The sequence below is a fragment of the Neofelis nebulosa genome, chromosome 7 (assembly GCF_028018385.1).
Source record: "Neofelis nebulosa isolate mNeoNeb1 chromosome 7, mNeoNeb1.pri, whole genome shotgun sequence".
Taxonomy (NCBI): domain Eukaryota; kingdom Metazoa; phylum Chordata; class Mammalia; order Carnivora; family Felidae; genus Neofelis; species Neofelis nebulosa.
In genome coordinates, this window is record NC_080788.1 from 90,798,992 (window position 1) to 90,814,753 (window position 15,762).

Here is a 15,762-nt window from a genome sequence, read left to right on the forward strand (position 1 = left end):
TGTAACAGCACCCCACTTCTGTTAGCAATTGCTGCCTAGGCTATTTGGGTTGCTACAACAAAAACACCATAGAGTAGGTGGCTTTAAAACAATGGAAACTTATTTCTCAAAAGTTCTAAAAGCTGGGAATTGCGACATCAAGTCACTGGCAGATTCAGTCTCTGGTGAGAATCAGCTTCCTGGTTCATAGAGGGCTGTCTTGTTGCTGTGTCTCATAGTGAAGGGATAAGAGGGGAGCTCTCTGGAATCTCTTTTACAAGGGCATGAATCCCATGCATGCAGGCTCCACCTCATGACCTTATCTCCTCCCAAGGTCCCACCTCCAGTTACCATCACACTGCAGGTTAGGATTTAAACATATGATTTTGAGAAGGACACAATTATTCATTCTATAGGAACCACCATCTGCTTAATAAACATGTTAAAAGAACTTGAAAACTTTTTTTTTTTTGGTTTCTTTTAATGCAAAGCTATCTTTCTGCCTGTTTGTGATGAAAACCCAGTGAAGAATAGTTAAGTTCAAGTTGCTATAACTTGTGTTTGGAAAGTGGAGCAGTTAACCAGAACTAGAAGCTGTCGGTCAATTGCAGATTGTAAGAACTCTGATAGTTCTTGATGAAGAATAAGAAACGAAGGATTTTCACATAAAAACAGCGAGGGGGAAAAAACATAAGAGACTCTTAAATATGGAGAACAAAAAGAGGGTTTAAAAAATGAATAAATGTTAAATAAAATAAGATAAAATAAAAGAAAGAAAAGAAAGATTTTTTCCTCCACTGTTGTCAATACGTTTGTTGTGTCCTGTGAAGTTAAAGAATTTTTCAAATAAAATTTCCAACTCTAGAATTTACGCATCTGTCTTTTAATATAAAATAAAAATTATAAATAATTAACATTGAAGCATTATATTTAAAATAAAGTTGTTTGGCATTTAAGTTGAAATTTATTTCCCCTAAGAGTACTTAAATACTAGATACTTATCTTTTGGATTGTTTATTATTCTAAACCTTATTAAACAGTGCATTCTGCAAATAACATTTCCACAAGAAGAAAATTTTAAGACATAAAGATATATTCTATCTACAAAAAAGTATGAAAATATTCCAACAGCAGCAATTTACAGGTTGTACATACAAAAGAACACTATTATTCCAATACTTAAACATCATAAAGATATTAGCTATTTTCAAAGATAATCAAAGCTTTATAAAAGAACATCACACCTTAGTTACTATTATTACCATTCCATAAACCACAAAAACATGTATTTCCATAAAAAAGGAGGCCATCGTATTTGGTAAATTTTCTTGCAACAAGAGATAAATATCATAGAAATTCATTACTTACTTTGAATTATGAAGATAAAAACAATAGTTTGTGAAGGAAATCCTGTAAGTAAAATGTTGATTATTAGTTGTGTCTTATTTCTAGCACTCTCTTATCATACATTTAATGTTAATTTAGAGTTATTTAAATCAGGGTAGTTTATACTACCTTAATAGCAGATATATTTAATATATCATGTAATTAAAATGATTACAAAATAACATCTTCATGTTTTGTAAATTGTACAGATCTTTTTAATCTTAGCCTACTTTATTGGGACCTATTTATGTCCCTGCAACATATTAAAAATGACGTTAGGTAATATGTGAATTACTTTTTAAACATCATATAAGACTAAGGTAATTAAAGAGGAAGACTGACCAAGTTTTTGTTATTTACTAACCATGCAGCTGTTGTGTTGTCTTCCTTGATCGATCAGTTCCTGCAGGGGTCAAGCCGTTATGGTCACCCTGCAAAGGCAGGGGGCACTTTCACTAAAATTTGACTGAAATGTCAAGAGTAGTACACTACGCAGGGCAGGGATCTCAAGGAGGTCTGAAGTGTCTGGAGAGTGCCAGTAAAAGAGACCGGCTCAGGAGTTTTTGTTGCATTTAAGGGTGGGGTACGGATAAGGTGGGGGCTTGTGTGGTTTCAGTTTCCAGCAGGTACTGAAGGAGAAAGCACAGGCTCTCTTATTAGCTCACCCAAATGTGGACAAAAACGATGAGGAAGGGATGATGTCTAAAAGTTGTTAGCAGGTGAACATTGAAAAATGGAGTGAGATTCCTGTTTGGTCAGTCATCTGTGAGCAGCTGTGCCTGGTATTTTGAATGATCACCTAATGAAAGCAAAGACATTCAAATTTTGTGAGGCATTATTAAAAATGAAATCATTTCAATAGTGTATCATTTCATTAATAAATTAGAACGACACAGTGTTTGAAGAATTTGGAGTAGTAATAATAGTTAACATATTTGAAATAGTTTATTTTCCCTGAAGTACTTTTATATCAGAAATCATATTACACTCCTTGAATTTCTTAAGGCATATTATTATTCAATTTCAGAATATTAAAATATTAATCGGCAAAGAAAAGTTCTTTAATGATCTTTAATGTTCTACTTCTTTAATGTTCTTTAATGTTCTACTAAGTAGAATAAAAATACATTTCCTGTGTCTTGAAAAGTTCTTTATTTGTAAGCGAATTTAGTTTCAATTCATATTTGGTTTCCTGTTTCCCAAGATAATAAGGTGATGGGTAGAAATGGGTTATATTCTGAAGATGTGGCAATATTATTAATTAGGTTACCACACTAAATTAGTGCAAGACTATAAAGTTACTTATATCTTGAATTTGTTTACTCACAAAATAATCAAACACAACCCAGAAAAAGTTTGAGTCAGGTAAACTTTTATATTGGATCAGTAGTGTTGAAATAATAATGATGACAACACCACCAACAAAAATACTAACGATTTTTTGATGGAGGTCGACACATTTATTCTAAAGTTCATATGAAAAATATAAACATTCAATGATAACAAGTATTGAAAATAAAATTAAATGTTGGGAACTAGGATAACATACCATGAAGTCTCTATAACTAAAACACTATGTTACTGACCTGGGAAAAGTTATATATTTGGAACAAATTGAACATCAAATACAAGTACATGGAAATTTACTGTACACAAAGGTAGCATTTCAAATCACTGAGGAAAATTATCTTTTTACTAAAAGTTTGAAAACAGGGGTATAGCCATTTGGGCACAATGACAATTGGATCAAAATATAACTGCTTATACCCCTAAATGAAACATATTGTATCTAAATGTCAAGAAAGATGTGAAATTATAAACAAAAGTCTGGGTATATTTCATTATATCCTGAATGTTGGGAAAGCTTTTTGAATTCTGGCCCCAAAATATAGGTGCAATTTTTATTGCTGGTTTATATAATATAAAAATAAAGTAGAAACTTCTGTAGGAACAAAAAACAAATAAACAGAAGGGCAAAGTCTGAGAATATGAGTAATCGGAAAAAAATTTTGCATTATGCTCACAGATAAAGGGTTAATATTCCTATTATTAAAATAAATCTAAAACAATATATAAGTACAAAAAATTCAGCAGAGTTACAGAAAATGGATAAAATATAAAGTTCACACTCAAAAATTATGCAAATACCCTAACACTCATTTTCCATTGATTACAAATATATCCTACATTTATTAGTATATATATATGTACGTATATATGTATATACACACATATATATTTGTGTGTGTATTTACACAAATAACAGAAATAGCATTCTATGAAATTGGAGTTTTAATTTTCAGTCAGGACATGAGGAATATATCATGATACAAAAGATATAATTTGAGGAAGAATTGGAAGTGTGACAGCAATTTATTTATGATTTATGCTATCAAGTTCTGCCTTAGTCTAATCTTATGCATAAATAATACCTCCACTTGATGTTGGGATGGCAAAGGACTGTTGGATGTGCCTGACTGAGTGGCTGGATAGATCTTTTTTATGATGTGAGACTTAGGTGGCATGATTACCTGGTACCTTTTCTTCAGTACTTTAGTCTGAAAAACAACCCAGTAAAAAGTCAGAAACTATTTCTCCATAGAAAAAGTTACTTGCTGAAGGGTGGCTTTGTCTACAAACCCTAAGGAATTGTACTGAGATTCTCATCTAGGGTCCAATACAGGTTCAAATGTAGCTTTCTGATCATGTTCACACAATGAGCACTGTTAAATATAACATATAAGGATCAAATTTCCAGTACAGAAATATTTGTACTAGACATAAGCAAGATATTGAACAGCTTCATTTTTTTTTCTGCCTCTACTCAAATCTAGAAGCAGAAATATAGTATATGTGCCCTATTTTAAGTTACCAACTTAAGTACTCTGTTTTCTTTTTAAAGATAAGAAATGCAAGCTTCTTCATGTCCTTCACTCCAGTAACAGAAATTCTTACACCCCACATGTTATGTTTATGGGGTAGGCAAAACTCTATGGAATGATGTATTCAACTTCTCTTCTCTGTAGCATGATTACTGTCAAGATACCCAGCCTAGGAAACGTGCTAATAAATGCCATCTAGATTCTTTTCAGCATGGCATAAAAATATAGTGGCTCAGTGATCTGGAAAGATGAAAGACAATGATTAAACACAGAGATCCTTGAAGGTGAAGTTCTGGAGATGGGGTAGTTATTATTGACCTCACAGTCCAGATTAAGACGATGGAAATTGTTAGTTTAGCTTAGAGGAGGAAAACATGATCGGATGGAGGAGCTCAAAGAACCAAGAGACCAGAATGTTGAATATTTTGAACCAAACTTGTACTGGAATATTGAAGTGATTACAAAGAAAATGATAGGAATAATAGTAAGGAGTGAAATATCATGAATAAATAATTACTTTAAAAAACGTGGGGTGGGGTTGGGGTGCCTGGGTGACTCAGTTGGTTAAGCGTCTGACTTAGGCTCAGGTCATGATCTTGCAGTTTGTAAGTTTGACCCCTGCATCAGACTCTGTGCTGACAGCTCAGAGCCTGGAGCCTGCTTCGGATTCTGTGTCTCCCTCTCTCTCTACCCCTCTCCCACTAGTGCTTTGTCTATCTCTGCCACTCAAAAATAAACAAATATTTTTTAAAAAATTTTAATGAGGTGGGTGATCCCCAAATCAATAGTTGACAGGAAAGATGATGTTAAATCTAATAACATTTGTTTTTCAAGTGAGAAGAAAGTGTTGAAGAAATAAGAAATATTTTCAAAGTGGCCTTGAGATGCGAAGCAAATACAAACTCTGCTTTAAATAATTTGGGGAAAATCAGTGCCCTTTAGGGACAAGCATGTTTGGAGTAGCACACAAACCTGAAATAAACATTAGGAAAGAAATTGAAGATTTAAAAAAATATATCAATGTAATGGTTTGAGCAGATATTGAGAAATGTGTTATAGAGTCAATTTCAGGAAATGTCTATAGGATAACTGTTTGGGTTCTGGAATTCCAGGAAATTAAGTGATCATAGTAAATCATAGTTTTTAGCAAGAAATTTTGAGCTTAATGCCAACCAGATTGGTGTGTGAGTCTCTGGGATGGACAAGGACCATGGCATCATGACCTCTAATGGTATAGTGGCCTTTTGGAGAGGTTATTTACTTAACACTACAACTTGGGACTTCAATAGGGTTGATGGGGTCAACTTACAGAGGAATGCTATTCATGAATTCCAGAGGCTGGAGGTGTTGCAGCAGTTTGAGTAAGCAATTAAAAATGTGAATGTTGGCTAAGAACATTAGAAAGTTTCATTCTGAATTATTGATATTAATAATTTCAAATCTCTGTCACTTACAGACATGTGCAGAGATCACTAACCACAGTGATCACCTCAAGTAGTCCATCTACATTTTTAATTCCTGGCTATATTTTAAATGGGATCATATAGGTTTGCATAAATCATCTATTAATTAAAACTATTCTATTATTGCTTTTAAAAAAGTATAAATCCTTATGTATATGAAAATTCTGTCTTACCCAGAATAATTTACTAAGACATCTTTTATTTGAGACAGGAAGACACTTAGATTAAATATTTGTGATTAATATGCAAATACCCACTTGAGAAATTAAAATAGTTTGATTTGCTTTCTTATTGAAATTGATTTCCTCACATTATATCAAAGTCATATAGGCTACAGGCAAACCTAGTCGGCCTGCACTTGAGATCTTCACAGTTGGATGCTATCTATTCTTTCAAGTCATATGTCGCGCTCTCTCACCATGACTAGTTTGATTCTATAAGACACCATAAATCTACTGGTTCTCATCTACTGGCCCTCATATTCTTATAAAACCACTTTTTTAAAGCATCCAAATATTTCTTCATTCCTTTTCTTTCTTCTAGGTAGTCCATAAAATACACTATGGTCAGTCAGCCTTGATTGAAAGATTTTGTATTGATTTGTATTCTTCCTGAGTATACTTTCCCCCTTTTTCCACTTCTCTAATTTATTATCATAGTTCAAGACCCTGGTAATTCCTAATTTTCACTTCTTTTTCCAAATTCTAACACCATGTGTTGAAATTTATAAAATTCTGTGACCTGTATTATCCATTTAGTCTGCTGCTTTAAAGTACTATTTAGCTGTGTCTTATTGTGTACGACCATATATTAAATGAAAAAGTAACTTAAAGTGTCCAAGGACTTGAAGTTTATGTCTTCATGTGGATACAGCTATGTGTTAAATAGACAAATGAATAATTCGAAAAACATGAGTGATCATAGTTATTATCTTTGTCTAGAAATCTACCTTTATCTTCCCTGGTACATCTCTTGTCTATTATTTTTAACAGAGAGCTTACACCAAAAATTTAGACACAGTTTTGTCAAGACTCATGTTCACACTTTTAATTTTTTCTTTGGTAGGACATAACTTGTACTCAAAAATTCAAGCTATGGGCATCTTTACAGTTATAACTGATGTTGAAAGGAAAATGTCCAGCATTGTAGTAGCAAAATCCTATTGTTAAAGAAACCATCATACCAAGCAAGATCAAAAACAAACAAACAAAGCAAAACAAAATGCAATTGCAAGCTACCTAAAGAAAAGTATCCTGGAAAAATGAGATCAGGGACCTAGGGTTAGAAAGAAACCTGTGTAAAGATAAGATGAGTTGAGAACAATGTTAAGGTCATTTTGGTCTTTATTCATTAAAGGACAATGTGAACCCTTTAGGTCCAATTATCTTTCTATAAGAGATTCTACTTTAAGTGGGATTACATATATTATATACTAATATTATTCATATGTGATATAATATATCATATATTAATAGTATTAATATTAATTATATATTAATATTCGTCAATGAAAAGCAGCAGAATCGAAGTTCAGAGAGAGAAACTAAAAAAATACATTGTTCAGTAGGATAAAATTTTAAAACATAAAATTATTTTATTGTAAAACTCTTAATTCACATATTTGTTAAAAACAGTGGATTATGCATTCTAATATCAACTTTAGAACCAATTAAATTACATGAACTCAACTATTTGTTTTCCTCAGAGACTTTAAGATCAATGTTCCATCTATAGCCCATTAAGGATAAATGTTTTACACATCTTTTCAGTAACTGAGTTGGTAGCTGAAGCATGTGAAAATTTTACCATTGGGAGCTTTAAAACAAATGGAGAAAAAAACATCTACAAAGAAATATTTGGAGGGAAAATTCTTTCAAACTGGGCCTTTCTACTATCACAAGATTTTTGTATCTAAAATATATGTGTGTATATATTAAAAATTTGTTATGAGTTAGAAAATATGAAAAATATAACTTAAGAAATAAACAAAATGATTGTATTTAAAATGGTAATTTCATTAAACACAGTAAAATTTACTTCTTCTTGATACTTTGAAAATACCAAGATTTTATTTTTTTTAATTTATTTTATTTTTTGTTTCATTTTAGAGAAAGAGTGCACAAGTGGGGGAGAGGAGCAGATGGAGAGAGAGAGAGAAAGGGTGAGAGAGAATCCTAAGCAGGTTCCATGCCCAGTGCAGAGCCCAGTGCAGGGTTCAATCCCACGATCCTTGGATCATGACCTGAGACTGAAATCAAGTGTGACACTAACCTGACTGAACCACACAGGAGCCCCGAAAATACCTAGATTTTAAATGAAATTGTCCACAAATACCGTACAGAGTAGCAAAAGTAGATAAAATTTACCGCTTTTGAAATATAAGGAAATAGGGATGCCTGTATGGCTCAGTTGAAGTGTCCAACTCTTGATTTCAGCTCAGGTTACAATCTTACAGTCATGAGTTCCAGCCCCATATTGGGTTCTGTGTTGAAGGTGGAACCCACTTAAGATTCTCTGTCTCCCTCTCTCTCTCTGCCCCTCCCCTGTTCTAGAGCACTTTCTGTGTGTGTGTATGTGTGTGTATAATATTTTTTCCATATATATATTTCTATATATATATATTTCCACATATATGTATGGAAATAGACACAAATATGGAAGAATTATTAATGTATACAAGGTTCCAATGTAACCAAATAGAATATTTTTTATTCTGTTATGGTCTTATTTAGGGACACCTGTTTTATCAGGCAGTTTGGGGGCAGTTATTTTTAAATTCTATATATTAGGTTAATATATATATATGTAATTATATATACAACATATATAGTATTTGGTCTGTGGAATACTCACTCATGTTTTTTTGTTTGTTTCTGACAAGTAGTTGACTTCTAACCTACAGAAATTTCTTTGAATTTTAGAAATTAAAACATTCAACATTAGTGCATTGCAGCAGATATATGAAACAAAATGTATTTCTTCATCTAGAAGTCCAACTTCAATAAATGAATATTATAGAAATGACCTAAAGACAATCTGCCAAAGAGACTGGTTTATTCAATCCTCATAATGGATATCAGGTCAGGCACTTTTTGGCTCTTCAAGGCATTCCTTCAGCTTTCTTTTTCTACATTATATTTTTAAGCCTTACCAATTATTTTTCCTTCATTAAGAAAGGATGGTGTATATTTTTCATTGAACAATTCTAATTTACACTGAAAAAATTTTGAATCAGCTAATGGATAATTACATATAGTAGATAAACTTAACATTAAATATGTCATTATTGTAAGTCTTTTTTTTTAATACTTGCACTCCCTTTCTTATAAACACATAGAAGTTTTAGGATCTGCATTTCTTATGCTTTGTAACAGCACTACAAATCTTAAAAGATACTTCATTGGAACAATGAATAACTCATAATTAGAGTAAGTAGCTATACATGCAAAACTTATTTGAGAAAAGATTCTCAAGACTCTAGAAAGCATTCATGATAATTATGAAAGTGAAGCACAAGTGGGATTTATTATTAAAGATAATAAGTTAGGAAATTAGACCATGTTTAGACTGAAACTCTATAGTATGAATTTAGTCACAGAAATATATGTGATGTCTTGGATAGAAAGTTAAATTATATTTAAATCATTGTAAGGCATTATTGCATTATTGATACCAAGGAATTATGATAACTATGTAAGCATAGATATAAAATATTTTTAAAGTATTATTAAATAATCAACATATTTATAATACAATTATAATTTCACTTAAATATATGGTGTATATATATATACACCATATATTTAACTTAAATATGGTGTATATATATAAATATATATATATGCAAGGAAATATAGTTCTGGAATTAAACATAGGGAGAAAACTAGTAATATAGTCAGTTGCAAATTCCTATGCAGCATTTGTACTCTAAAAGGTACTTTTTAGTTGTTTTGCATTTTATATCTAGGTAACAAATTTCTAATTGATTCAGCTACAACTTTACACTCCCTGTGGAACACAGGTAAAAAACTTGTAGTGTCATATTCCTTCTGTTTCAAATTAGCTTTTTCCCATTATTCCAGTATATATTACCAAGATTTTCCATATATGGGTAGACACAGTTTTTCCTCCCTACAAGACTCATATAGAAACAAAAATAAAGTGAGAACATTCATTGTATAAATATGCTTTATAACATTATGGATTTTAAGTACCTTAAGGGCATCAAAAAGATAAGCTCATTTAACTGACAACTAAATTCTCTATATTCACACAAGTAACTATATTTTCTGAGTTTTACTACCAAACTGATACAAATATTACTGATATCAAAAAATGGCCACTTGATTTCTATAGACCAAATATAATTTAAAAATTTATTGTTTATTACATTCAAACATTGATCAAAATATATTTTAGTCTCATACTTGCTTCCTTCTCTTTCCTTAATTGCATTCAATTAAAGCTTCTGTGTTGGTGTGTTTTTGTTCATTGGCTTGTTTGTTTCTCTCTCATTTTTGTCTGCCTATTCCATGCTCTAAATTATTTTCATTGGCATTTCACCAATCTTTTGTACTGATCTCTCCCTTTTATGTAAATCAATTGAATTTGTATGTCTCTAGGTCCGACCTCTCTCCAAGTCTTATCTTTCATTTTCACAAACTGCTAGACAATATGGCAGACATATAAAAAAATAGACCCAAAATTGAATGTCGATTGTATAATAACCCATCTTCAATTACTACTGTTTTATTCATTTCTTACTCATATTGATGTCACCATAATTCTTTCAGTCACCTTATTTTGCAACCTTGAAATTATTCTAAATAATGGCCTCTTTTACTACCCACATCTTAGAGTTCCCAAAACCATCTACTCTAACTTTGTGTCTTTTCATCTCTAGCCATTTCAAATTTTTCATGTTTTAATTTAGACACAGCTAGTAGCTTTCTAATTGATCTCCATTCTCCTAAATTTTAACACTTTCATTTTTTCCCATGAACAGTTGTGGTTTCTGAAGACCAATTTCAAACATACTACTTTCTCAAAAACCTTTCTATGAAAATTTAACAGATAAGTTACATCTTTTTATAATACTATGCTGTGTTCTTCACAACATATTGTAGTGAAAAAAAGCAAGATGGAATGTGTAGCATGGTACTAAATAACATATTAAAAAATAGAAAAACAAACCATAAATATATTTACATGATTTTTCCCAAGGGAGAAAAGGCAGGAAATATAGGGTAGGAGAAGCTAATTTCTTATATATACTTATTTTTTTCTTACCACTGAAAATTTTTACCCTTTTACCAACTATCCCTATTTCCCCCACACCTTAGCCCGTGGCAACCACTTTTCTACTCTATTTCTATGATTTTTCATTTTTTGTTAAGAGTCTGCATATAAATGATAAGAGGTATTATCTGTCTTTCTATGTCTGGCTTATTTCACTTAGCATAATGCCCTCAAGATCCACCCATGATCTGCAAATGGCAAGAATTTTTTCTTTTTCATAACTCATCTAGATATGTACATATCTTACCTCAACTTTAACCATTCATCCACTGCTAAACACTTACGTGGTTTCTATATCCTGGTTATTGTACATAATCTGCAATGAATATGGGCGTTCAGATACCTCTTTGAGATCCTGTTTGTATTTCTTTTGGATGTATGCCCAGAAGTGCAATTGCTAGATCATATGGTATTTCTATTTTTTATTTTCTGAAGACCCTCCATACTGTTTTCCAGAGTGACTGCACCAATTTGCATTCAAACCAATAGTGCATAAGGGTTCCTTTTCTCCACATCTTCATCAACACTAGTTATCCTCTTGTCTTTTTTTATTCCAGCCATATTAACAGGTGTGATGTAGTATCACATTGAGGTTTTGATTTGTATTTCCCTGATAACTAGTGATATTGGACAATTTTTTGTATACCTGTTGTCCATTTGTATGGCTTCTTTGGAAAAATATCTATTCACTTCTTCTTCCCATTTTTCAATCCTGTTGTTTATTTTTATTTTGTTACTGAGTTGTATGAGTTTTATAATAAATAAACAAGAAAACAAATAAACAAATAAATAGACAAACTAATAAATAAGAATTAGAATATTACTGTTTTGGAGTCCTTAAGTAGCAGATCTATCAGTAATAATTAATGGAAATGTCACAAAAACAAAGGCAAACAGACCTACACATATCCCCTTGTATTAGTCAGAGTCCTCTAGAGAAAGAGATCCATACATAGAAAAACATTTATTATAAGGAATTGACTCACATGATTATGGAGGTCGAGAAGTCCCAAGATCTCAGGAGAGATCCAATTGTGTAGTTCTAGTATGAGTCCTAAGGCCTGAGAATCAGGAAAGTAAATGGTGTAAATTCCAGTATGAAAGCCAGCAGCTGTGAAATTTGGGAAGAGTTTCTTGTCAGGAAAAAGGAATTTCCTCTTATTCATGGGTAGGAGAAAGGGAAGGCTTTCAATGAACTGGACAAAGGTCACCTACATTGGGGAGGGCAATTGGCTGTATTTAGTTGACTCTAATGTCATCCAAAAATATCCTCATAGACAAACCCAGATTAATGTTTGATTAAATATCTGGGCACTCTGTGGCCCAGTCAAGTTGACACATAAAATTAAACATCACACCCTTGAATGGAAGTACACAAAACTTTATATAAAGCAATCTTGTCAAAAATAACTGAATGCAAATATGGTCAAAACTCTACCAGGTCATAAGAAATTACTTCATGGCTATAATCATCAGGGTTCAGACTATTGTCTATTAGATTTATGAATTGTTTTCTTCAATAAAAAATGCCAAGTAAACAAAAAGAGATAGAAACTTGAAAAATTATATAATATTTAAATGTCATTTTTAAAGTTACAATATATGGGAATTGAGTAATAATTCAAACAATTTTGAAAAATAGATATTTCATAAAAAGTTGCAGAGATGGATGATAATAACAGATGTATATCAATATAAATTTACTTGGCCACTGAGCTATACATTTAAAAATGTTCAAAGTGGTAACTTTTATGTACCTTTTACTGTAATTTTTTAAATATTTAAAATTTAAAAATTTACATGAAAAATTGATATTTTAACACATTAAAAATTAGTATTAATGTTTAGGTTTATAATAGTATTGTGATTTTTTTTAAGGATGCATTTTATCTAGAGATACCTACTAAGTATTTCCAATTAGAGTGATGATTCATTGGGTATTATTCAAAATAATCCAGGAAGAGACCTGAGAAATGATATAGACTAAACAAATTGATGATGTATTCATAATTGTTGATGAGGAAAATGAGTATTTGATATTATACTAAAAAATTCTGTACCTGTATAAAATTTCCAGAATCAAATTTTTTTAAATATAAAATATTATGTATCTGTGTAAAATTTCCAAAATAAAACTTTCAAAAATATAATATTTCTTTATTTCTATTTTTTATTATGCTTTAGGAAACTATTCCTATATCTGTATATTCAAATGTTATCCATTCTATTTGTGCCGTTTTTTAAGTAAAATAGATACCAAAAAGCATTTCTCCTCAGAGTTGAGACATTTTTCTTTGTTAAAAATAGGAATAATGATATCCACTACATATAATGACCAAGATGAATAGATAATAGATCGGAAAACACCCACATAAGCAAAGTTACAGTGTCTGCTTATATGCATTAATGTTCCTATTGCCCTTTCTTAATTGACAAAACATTTCTGATCCCTGGAGGATTCATTTCTCCAGGATTCTCCATTTAGTTCAGCTTTTATTTGTCATAAAAATAAATCTTAGTACTCTGATCTTTTGTCTGAAACAACACTGTTGTTTTGCCCGCCCAATCACATTTTATAACAAAGCTGTGATAATAACTCAGGAAAAAAGGAAAGAAAGAAACCATAATTATATAAATTAATTTTAGCTTTTGTGCATTTTAGTAGATAGAAAAGAGATTACTTATGTTGTTTCAAACATTGTGTAAAATTTGATATAACCCTTAATCATCTTTATGTCCAAAATGGTCCAGGCTCAGTGAATAGATTATTCACCTACCTGGTCATACTTTGCAAATTATCCAAGGACTATAATTTCTGTTATCAAGAGACAGGCCTCATGTCCTTCTGTGGGACTCAGACACTGGTTCCTGAGATAAGGATGGTAAGGAATATACATCATTAGGACAGATAATTGAAAGATCAATCTATCAGTAAAATCATTCTTATGTCCAAAAATCAAATTAAAAAAAGAGGAAAACAATGACTGTCAACAGTCTAAGCAAGGAAGCAAGAAATTCTGGGGCAAAAATAATTACACAATTAAGAAAACTATTTCAGACATTTAGTTCCAACTTTGTGGTTGCCTGAACTTTGTCTCTACCATACATGAGGACAGATTCTGCATGATAAGGGACATGGTGGAAGAGAAAGAGATTAGGGAAGATAAAATTGTCTGTGCTCCCACTGTGCTTGACCAAACAAGATGCAGGAGCATGAGAGAGTTTTCTTTCTTTCTCTATAAAGAGAGAGAGAAAGAGAGAGAGACAGAGACAGAGAGAGAGAGAGAGAGAGAGAGACAGAGAGAGAGAGGGAGAGAGTGCAGAAATCAATGCAGGGATCAATTCCACAACCCTGAGATGACCTGAGCTGAAATCAAGAGTCGGATGCTCAACCAACTGAGCCACCCAGGGGCCCCAAGAGATGGCTTTCTTAACTCAATAAATATCAATCTAGTGAGTAAACCAGTGTTGCTCTGGACTCAGAAAAGCGGCAATCTTTAACAATCTCATTTAGCAAGAAAGACTTCAGGCCAGGCTAAAGGATTAGTTGCCAGAAGTAATGGCCCTAGTAGTGTTTTTCTGGGGAGGAAATGTTAAGTCATGAAATGCAAAATGAAGAAGTGAAGAGAGAGCCAGGAAAAGTGATCAGTTTGACACCAGTAGTAAATATCAGTGGGCAAAAAGGAAATACTCAAGCACTGATGGTCAGAATTATCTAGTACTTATATTTATTATTTTGTAATTAAAAAGTCATTATTGGTATTACAAGTGCAAAACCTATACACAGAAGAGCAAATGATATATGTTAGCATATTTATTCCTGATATTTATTTGGTAAATTGCAAAGATTTTCTACTATAAAGACTTAATATTCATCGTAAGGAGACAAAACGTTAAAAAAGTAATTGAAGTGAACCATATGTCTGCTGGAAAAAAAAATGTACCACACACTCTTAATAGTTTAAGTCTCTAAGCTTTATAAAGTGACTTTATTTTTCTCCTTTTGTCATTGCAACAGATTATTTTAATACCTGTAACTATTTCTCACAGCTTTCTTACATTTAATGTTTACTGTCCTCTGAAACCAGAGGATTTTTAAAAGTCAATGCCATAGAAGACTCGACTCCATGCTAGGAAGATTTTATGAATCATGGAATTATTAGAGTGTGGATGAAACCTTATCAACCTCATGTAGTGATTTAGATAATATGCTTTAGTTTTGATTCCCCTATATTCTACTTTAAAGGTTTTTTCTAATGACCTATTGAGAAATAATCAAATCCCATTTACTCTCTCTCACTAAGGTCAATCAAGTAGTATGTTTTTATTTCCCCACAGCTTCTATACCTCCTTGTCATGTTGAAAGAGATGATATAATATTTTAGAGTAACCATTTTATACTGCACATATTTTATTTCAAAATATTATATTATCCAATATTTGTTACCCTATTTTAAATGCTATGACAACATAGTGCTATAATTAGAGTATATAGCAACAATCCTCTCATAGAACAAAATCCCTGTGCACTAACTTTCAAAACACATCTATCTTTTCTTCCATGTGTTTTGTACACCTTCTCTTAAAGTTGAAGCTGAAAGTGAGTCAGGAATGCATTGGATCCTTGATATTCCCACAAGAAGAATATAGTTTATGAGTTACTTTAGTCATGTTAGCCTCCAGCAGTTTCTGCTCTATTTTTGCTAAAGCCAATATATGATATGACCAATTGATTATGGCTCTCCTCCTTTCTG

General features: G+C 31.8%; 1 long non-coding RNA gene across 5 annotated transcripts in view; it reads right to left on the reverse strand.

The window, feature by feature from the left end:
• LOC131517141 (uncharacterized) overlaps nucleotides 1-12,141 on the reverse strand; it is an 80,883-nt gene extending 68,742 nt beyond the window's left edge. For all 5 annotated transcript variants that reach the window (XR_009264426.1, XR_009264425.1, XR_009264424.1 and 2 more), the window contains exons 1-5: nucleotides 11,995-12,141; nucleotides 6,949-7,003; nucleotides 2,031-2,164; nucleotides 1,730-1,890; nucleotides 1,348-1,389 (exon numbers count right to left, since the gene is read on the reverse strand). This is a non-coding gene — a long non-coding RNA (uncharacterized LOC131517141). The remainder of the gene's footprint in view (nucleotides 1-1,347; nucleotides 1,390-1,729; nucleotides 1,891-2,030; nucleotides 2,165-6,948; nucleotides 7,004-11,994) is intronic.
• Between the last annotated feature and the right edge of the window lie 3,621 nt (nucleotides 12,142-15,762).